Here is an 8,561-nt window from a genome sequence, read left to right as displayed (position 1 = left end):
AGGGATTTTTTCTATGTATTAAATTGGTTATCGATGTCTACTTAAATCATACAACTTTATAATAATAAGTTATGTACAGTTACAAAAAAAGCTGCATAAGATATTTTTATTGCCTAAAATATCACGTTTTAACGTTTACAAATATTATCAATAAAGTTAAATTTATATAATTTTGCTTATATTAACCGACTAACCGAGATAAGAAGACACCGTTTCAGTGCATGTAATCATATATGTCTAATAAAATAAGCTAAATATCAATGAAATATTTGACCTTGAGTTTTGTTGAAAACATAAGAGCAAATTAATGTAAAGATGGTCTTGCATCGTTTAAAATGAAAGAAAACATGTCAAAAAAACGAAAAAAAAAAAAAAAAAAAAACAGAAAAAAACAACAACAAAAAAAACCCCAAAAAACAAACACACACAATATAATAGTACCATGATGTTATATTCATACTACATCTTTTTGCATATGAATATAGTGACGTAAAACCTATAATTAGCGAAATGTCCAACATGAATGAAAAAAAAAAGATTATTAACTAAGAATGGTAAAGTTATCAAAATGATATAAATGTGCGCGAGGTAAAATATCTCCAAACTAGTCAATTAATAGAGATTAAGAGGTATTTTTCACCTTAAAACTGAAATTCCTTTTAAAGCAGCTGACTTCCAGAAAGATAGCAGAAAAACTATCGTCTTGCTAATATTTTCAAATATCCCCTCAAAAACATGATATTTATTGAAAGAAAACGAAATGACACTTCAAAATGTTTCATATTTTAACATTATTGCTTTGAAAACAAACGGGAAATAACTTTTTTCATTATGCCACGGGAATTCTTTAATCCGAGTTTTTTTTCCAGTGTACGTGATCGTACAGGACAATATCGCGACCTGTGCTCCGGAACGCACGGAATCGCGGGATTTTATTAAACATATAGGGATACCAACTAATTGCTTCTGTTTTTATATTTGTAGTAATTTATGGCCCTAAAAATTATAATTGATTAATTATTATAATAGATGATGACCAATTTATCGATTTAACCTTTAGGCTTGAAATGTGGTAGGGGTCTACTCAATGACGAAAATTGATAAACGATCCCGGGCATACCTGATACTGGGATTTTCCGGACCACTGTTGTGATACGTGACCGCGTTAAATGAAATTAGCTTCTCCTATTTATATTCCCTTACTGCATTAGTAACTTTGTAGATTATGGGAAAGAAAACCCCGATATATTAATTAACGCTTTTGTCAACATTCTTTCTTGAATTAAGGTGTCAGTGATGGTAGATTTATACAATAAACCTAACTAGTATAAAAAATGTACTGTTTACTTGACATTTTATTTCATGTTTTTTCATTTTACAATCTGGAGGTCAGTGGCTTTAAGAAAAAAATCGTTTTAAGAATATGTTTTCCAATACTAGCATTATGTTATAGGAACAAGAATGCTGAAGATTAAGGTCATGGATTTTAATATTATATCGATTAAAATACCTAATTCATTTAATTCAGCAGAAATGCGCAGACATAGGTTATGGATAAACACACGATCTTTCAAGCTTCGTCATGCAGTGACATAACATATAACTTTAATAAAAGAACGCACGTGTTAAAACAACATACTTACATAAAATATGCGCCCACAGATATACATTAACGGAGGAAAAAAACATTTACGGAAAGAATCGCGAGAGCACACACCGTTGTTGCACTAACGTTCACGATAAATTAGTCGACCTGGTTCCTATGCTGTAACTGCAAAAAAAATGTTTGTTCGACCGGACCATTGCAAGCAATGTAGTTTCAGAACAGATTATTTGCCATATATATATGATATTTATTATATGTGTGAAATTCACCTTAATATGAGGACACGATCAATGACGTTCCACATACAGTCGTATATGAATTTATATTTCTTCCAAATATTTAAAATTTCTTCCCTTGAACACGAAATTGAAAGCGAGCGGACGGACGAACAGGTGCATCAGTTCTTACATCAGTAAACACTAGTGAGACTATTCCTTCGCAAGTGACAGACTATTAATCTCACATGTTTTATTAACAAGAGGCAACCAGGAAAAGTGAAAAGAATGACCATTAGACTCAATGTTCGAGATCAAATTCCAACGGGAAAAAATACGCGTCGCTCAAGGATCTAATGAAATTCAGGACTCCCTATTGAACAAAGCGCGCACATTTTTTTCTCATAATACCATACCATGCAGATTCAAATATTAAAGTATCAAACAGAATCACGTAATGGGAAACTTCTACAAATCATAAAAGGGGATCAACATGTTAGCTGTAATTTCAGTTCCTAATGCTTATGAATTTGGTAGCTGAGGTGCGTGCACGTAACCATTAAAAGGTGCTTTGTACATATCGTTTTGTCTTTTGTGACAGTCCATTGCATTGACTTTTATTTTACGTTTCCGGGTCATTAAATTTGTATGCGTTCATAAAGCTTATCACAAGATTTAAGTCTGTATTGTACTACTTTACATTTGACATAATTATTTATTGATTTGTATAAAAAAAAACAAAAAAAAAAAACACACACACACATAATAGTATTGTATATACGAGATAAATAAGGGAAATTAAAACACTTTTAATATTAAATTTAATTAATATTCTGATATCGATGACAAATGATTAAATATATATACAACTTGAGTTCAAAGTATACAAAATATATTTCAATGCATAATTGTTTGTCTAAGTAGGTTATGTACAATTTGTAGCATATACACAGCCAAACAAATGAACACAGAAAAATGCATTATATACTGATCAGCAATCAATACGGCACGACCTTAAAATATTCAGTCTGAAAAACCTAAAAACAATCTACATGTCGGAACATGGATAGATAAACAATACTTACATTTCGTTCATTGACTTTTTTAAAACGTTATAATTGACAATTATTAAGCATGACGTAGTAGATTTATCACAATCAAATTCCATCTCTGTAAATGTCAAATTGTCTCTTTTTTATTTAGCTTCTTGTATATTCAAAATTTAATATTACTTCCTTGTCGGCGACCTGTCTTCGCTAAGCATTGTGGGTTGTTTATTTGTAAACTAATAATCAAGTTACACTTAAATCGAACAACCTTGATAAAACGTTCTGTAAGCTAAATAAATCTGCACGAGAAGATATAAGTTTTTTACTGAAAAATTTTCAAGGAGAAGACATATCATGTATAAATAAGTACAAGATAGAATAACAGTTTTGTTAAAACTAAAAATAAATATTTTAAAATAATAAAACTTCATAAATATTATATTTTCCTTTTGATTACTATGTGACATAATGATTATTATTTGTTATATGTTAAACGGTGTCTTATAGGCCCACTTGGTTGGGTGTGTTTGTGTTGTATGTAATTCAAATCTAACTATAATTGTATGTATGATCAATTATGTCACTATGGAAAAAGTGGAAAACAAATTTCTTAACTTACCTTATATAAATCAAATTCTAATACTTACTCAAATGATAGATAACGCATTTTATAACTTTATAACGCGAAAAATCACGCGTAGTTGCACGCGATTCAGGGCAACATGTAACACTAGCTGACTGCAATGACTGTTCCGGTGATTTCATTATGATCGAAACATAACCGTCAATTATTTCGCGCTTGCAAATAACGAAACCAGTTTCTTTATTAAAAAAAGAAGAAAAAAAAAACGCGGAAGAAACAAAAGTTCACTTAATGCAGAAATAGTGCTTAAGCTACCTTAACTTATTTGAGATTAGTAGTGTTGCTATTTTGTAATTCTATGGTCTATAAGATCTTTCAGAATGTCTTCTTATACTGTTAAAGTCAAACTGATTGTACCTGTTTTAATTTATGTTCAGGTGGTAGTTTGTCAGAGATTTAATACAGATCATGTTTCATAAGCAATCTGTGCTCGCACAAATCATAAGTGATAACAGGCATACATAAATGATAAAAGCAACTTTTGAGCATATCCATATCTTATTTTAATTAAAGTGTCCACGAAAGCTTTTTATCTACTATCTGTAGTTTACAAAATCATTGCTAAACAGACAAAACCTGTACAAGTGTGTTAAGTTGTTACAGTGTATATCTGATTTGACAGTTGATTATCGTCTTGTATATAAGCCGAGCTCGATAAACAGAAAGTTCCTCATGTTTATTTATAGTACGGAAAAGTCCATCTTATTACTATGTAGGTAAATTAAATGTTAAATTGTAATAAATGTCGCAGTAGCTCCGTGGGTAGAGCACTTTGTTCAAGAAGGAACCTACTTCATGGGAGAAGGGTAGCCAGTCTTCAAAAAAGGGTGTTTTTTGTTGTTGTTTTATTAGTTTTTTATTTAATTTCCCTTCATGTACAAACCTACATAATGATTACACGTTTTGTTGTTGTTTGTTATTGTTTTATTAATATTACTTTTTAATCGATGTATCCTCATCCTATCTATTCAAATTTCTCTTTTTTTCCATTTATTATTAAAATGTATGAATATTATAACAAATTTTAAGAGAGATGTTCATTCCGGTTAAAAAACGAAAAAAAAACACTGCATCTTAGTAATGTTAATTTTTTTTTTTAAACACATTGTTTAGAAATAGGCTCGCCTGATGTAAAATTATTGCTTTCTTGTGAGCTTTTAGATATAAATAATAACTATGTGAATAAAGTATCCACTCCAAGTGCAATGATGGCTTTTCTCATGTGTTTGTTTTCATAAAAGATACATATGGTTATGATGTTAGAATCTCATCAATAGTAATTAAGAGATAGAAATTCTTTGAAGATATTTTTGTTATTATCGCACAGTGATTCTTTGTCCTGAAATAATTGTTTGGTTAGCACAATCTCCTTACGCTTTCATTTCAAAAGTTAGGTCAAATTGAACCAACAAAGTCTTATGTATCCCTAATTTAAAAAAGAATTGTAAAATGACTATTCTAAACCCCTTCTCTAAATTATTTCGACAAACGAACTTAGAATGAGGTTAAAGGAATAATCAAACGGTAACACTAAACAGTGCTATTTTCTTTTTCAACGATAACTTACAGAATGATGAAAGAAGACGTCATGATGGTGCACGTGACACGGAGGAGTACAGTGTTATTGGCATGAAACAATTTAAATATTGATTTCTTGTCCGTAGCATAACCTGTGCACCAATAAAGAAATGATTTGTACTTAGCATTGACATACTCGGAACCTAGAAAACAGTGTATTTGAAACACAAATAAGGCGGCTTTAATATTTAACTTATGAACACAGCTCCAGATTAAATGAGCACTTAACATGATTTTCATCTTCTGAACTATTCGTATCCATCCAAATGCATCGAAATGTCGTGCCAGTGAATAGATCAGTTTAATTATGATATCTTTAGTTGTTTCCATGTTGTTAGTTGCAGCATGATCAATTTACCCAACCCAAAGGTAAACAAATAATTCGACTCTCATATACTTTATAATTCTGTAAAAAAAGCGCTAAGATTTTAGAGAAAGTTATGGATTTATGTTCACTTTTTAAGGAGTTAAAATTTATAACCTAGCAGATTGTATTCGAATATGAACTAAAATAGATGAAATGGAGTCCTTAAGAATAAACTGTTAAGAAAAAAAAGTAGTATTTTTTTTTGGTTAATTTTATGGCATATGCATTAACCATATGTTACTGATTTCAAAGCACTGTTGACAATTTACATAATAAAACAGAAATATATTAAAGGGAAACCACCTATGAAGATATCAAACAGTATAAGGAACAGATCGATGAGCTTTTATTGTAATTATAACATGAACATTTTCTCGTCTCTATCCAAGCAAATATATCAGCGTTGGCTTTCTTATATCGGACCAATATCTATTCAATATTAATATTAGTATGACATCGGTCCAATTTATCTATTTTTGACTGAATTGTAAGTAAACATGATAATATCAAGGAATTTTTCCGAATGTAAACGCGTTGAATCATTGGACGGATCTTTTTCGTAGATTGTACAAAAATATGTACTTACCAACGCTCTGTACAGCCGGGCACGCTTACGTTGGCGTAAAAAATTAACAGACTGAGGATAATTCCCGGACAGTTTTAATACTGGTTATCTTCTTAAACCCTTTCCTGCTTTTGGATTTTGTGAAAAAAGGCAGTTTTCATTTAACAGTCTCCTGTCACAAGTTCAAACTGCTGGAAAACTATCAAATAAAAATAAAATAAAAAACTGCTGAAATACTTAGCACAAATCTTAACGGAACCATAGCCTTTGAAGTTTGTTTGATTGTTTGTTCATTTGACGCCTTTTCCCAACAGTATTTCAGTCATATAGGCGGGTAGTTTCCTAACCATCGTTCCTGGAGAGTAACTCCAGTCCTAGACTACCTTCCTCCGTGCTAAACTACCAAATCATCTCCCGGGGATCGAACCCACGCCAGAGAGGTAACTGGATTAGAAGTCATCGACTGTAACCCCTCGACCACGGAGGCGGTCATAGCCTTTGTAGTGCCATGTTCAATCTTAAATTTGCTGCTAAAATAGCAACGGGGGACATATAAAAAACACTGTTTTGCGTTTTCCATCAAAACTGATTATAGTGCTGCAACTTGTTAATAGATTAAGAAAGAGGCAAAGGCTTTTTCAGCGTCGGCTTCACGTTTCGTTTAGAATGGCCTGTGGCCATTTTATCCTCTCACAAATCCAAAATATTCCCGGCGATGAGGGCAACAGCCTCCTTTTAATTCCCAAAGTTGAAGGGGGCACATCGTTCCTCTGGCAACCCCTTGATGTACCTTTGTGACATAGGGCGGCGCCGAAAATGTGATCACTTTTTAACAACATTCCTCTTACGACAACAAGTGTTTGGGGTCTAAAATAGGGTATTTTTGCACTATTTGAGGCCTCAAAAAGGGGTTCGGGGTGGGCTGAAAAAAAAAAAGTAAAATTTTGAGGCGCGTGATTTGTTGAAGAGCAATTCATTTATGTGGTGAAAATTCAAGTACTGTTGTTATGTTTAAGGTGTTTATGTTTCCATCAAAACTATTTAATATCGCCTCACGCACTAATAGCACCTGCTTTAATGGTATTCAATCTTACTAACGTGCTGCAACCAACGCTCCTGAAAAATTATAAAAATATAACAGCTCTAAAGTGAAGTACGAGGCAACCTTAACAACTGCCACATCGAACTAGACACTTCTTGTGGATCTTTTAGGACTTACACTCGGACTTTTCGCCTTATTCATAATCTTTTTAGATCATTGTTATGATTACATAATAAAAATTCCATTTTCCGTTTCCTTAACAGTTTGTTTTATGGCAATAAAAATACATCTTGATTTTGTCTAACAATATTCTTATTTTCAATATGTTAACCAAAACATTTTGAAGTGTTTTACCTATAACACAAACTTCTTAAACAATGAAAAATAACTTTTTTATTAAAAATTTTTATGACAAAGATACATTCTTCTCAAACATTTTGTAAGAAGTATTGGATCAGTATAAATTTTTTTTCGAATATCATGTTTTACGACCTTCTACTGATACATAATAACATAAAAAAATGTTTGTCTATCTGAAAGAAATTTAATTAATTACCAGGTTCTTTCAAACACAAGGTGATATTTTTTCAATGGTTTATTATCGATGACTTCTATCAGACCTTTTCACACATTTGATTGGTACAAAAGTTATTGACCCGACATTTAGGAAGTTAGCGTTTTTAAAATAAGTCAATCGGTTTTGATACGATGCAATGCTACGTTGGGGCTAATCATTTTATCAGTATATTTTTATCAAAAGACTTACATCTTTTGAAATATCATACGACTGTAAATAGAAAACAAGTGTTGGGTAAATAATAAAAAGCATATGTCAAATATAGCCTTTATCAAACAAGGAACTGTACGGTTTATAGCATCAGGGTATGAGGATTACTCAAAAAGTCGTCAGAGGATATATTCTTAAACTATTTATTCATATATATATGTAGATGTATGGTCATGTTTTAGCTTCATTTTTGCATATTATTTTAAACATATAATTAAGTTAATGGTTATGAACATTGCTAAAAGACATTCGATTGCAATTTAGGTTTAATGTATATTCTAAGAACGTTTGGTTGATCTGTTAATTATTATTAAACTATAATTATACATTTTAATGGCAAAAAAAAAATGAAAGAAGTGATATTTTGACGTTGGTTCTGTATTACCGGTTTAGTTCTGTATTGCCGGTTAAATATAAACAAAACACTTATTTATCTAGTTTTCAAAATACACACACAATAGTTTTCCTTTGACACTAAACAAAACACGAAAAAAAAAGAAATTATTATTATTTCACAGTCATAGGCTTTATAAGCTATAGCATCAAACCACATTTCATAGGCACTATAAAATAAATTGTTAACCATATTGGATGATATATAATGGTTGCATTTGATAACTGACTAAAACTGTTAAATTAGTCACATTATTTATGCCTGTGAAAATATAACAGCGTAGGAATACATTGCGTGCCGTTATTATACCATACC

The sequence above is a fragment of the Ruditapes philippinarum genome, unplaced genomic scaffold, assembly GCF_026571515.1.
Source record: "Ruditapes philippinarum isolate M1 unplaced genomic scaffold, ASM2657151v2 ctg3423_1_1_1_1, whole genome shotgun sequence".
Taxonomy (NCBI): Eukaryota; Metazoa; Mollusca; class Bivalvia; order Venerida; family Veneridae; genus Ruditapes; species Ruditapes philippinarum.
Note: the sequence above shows the minus strand (reverse complement) of the source record.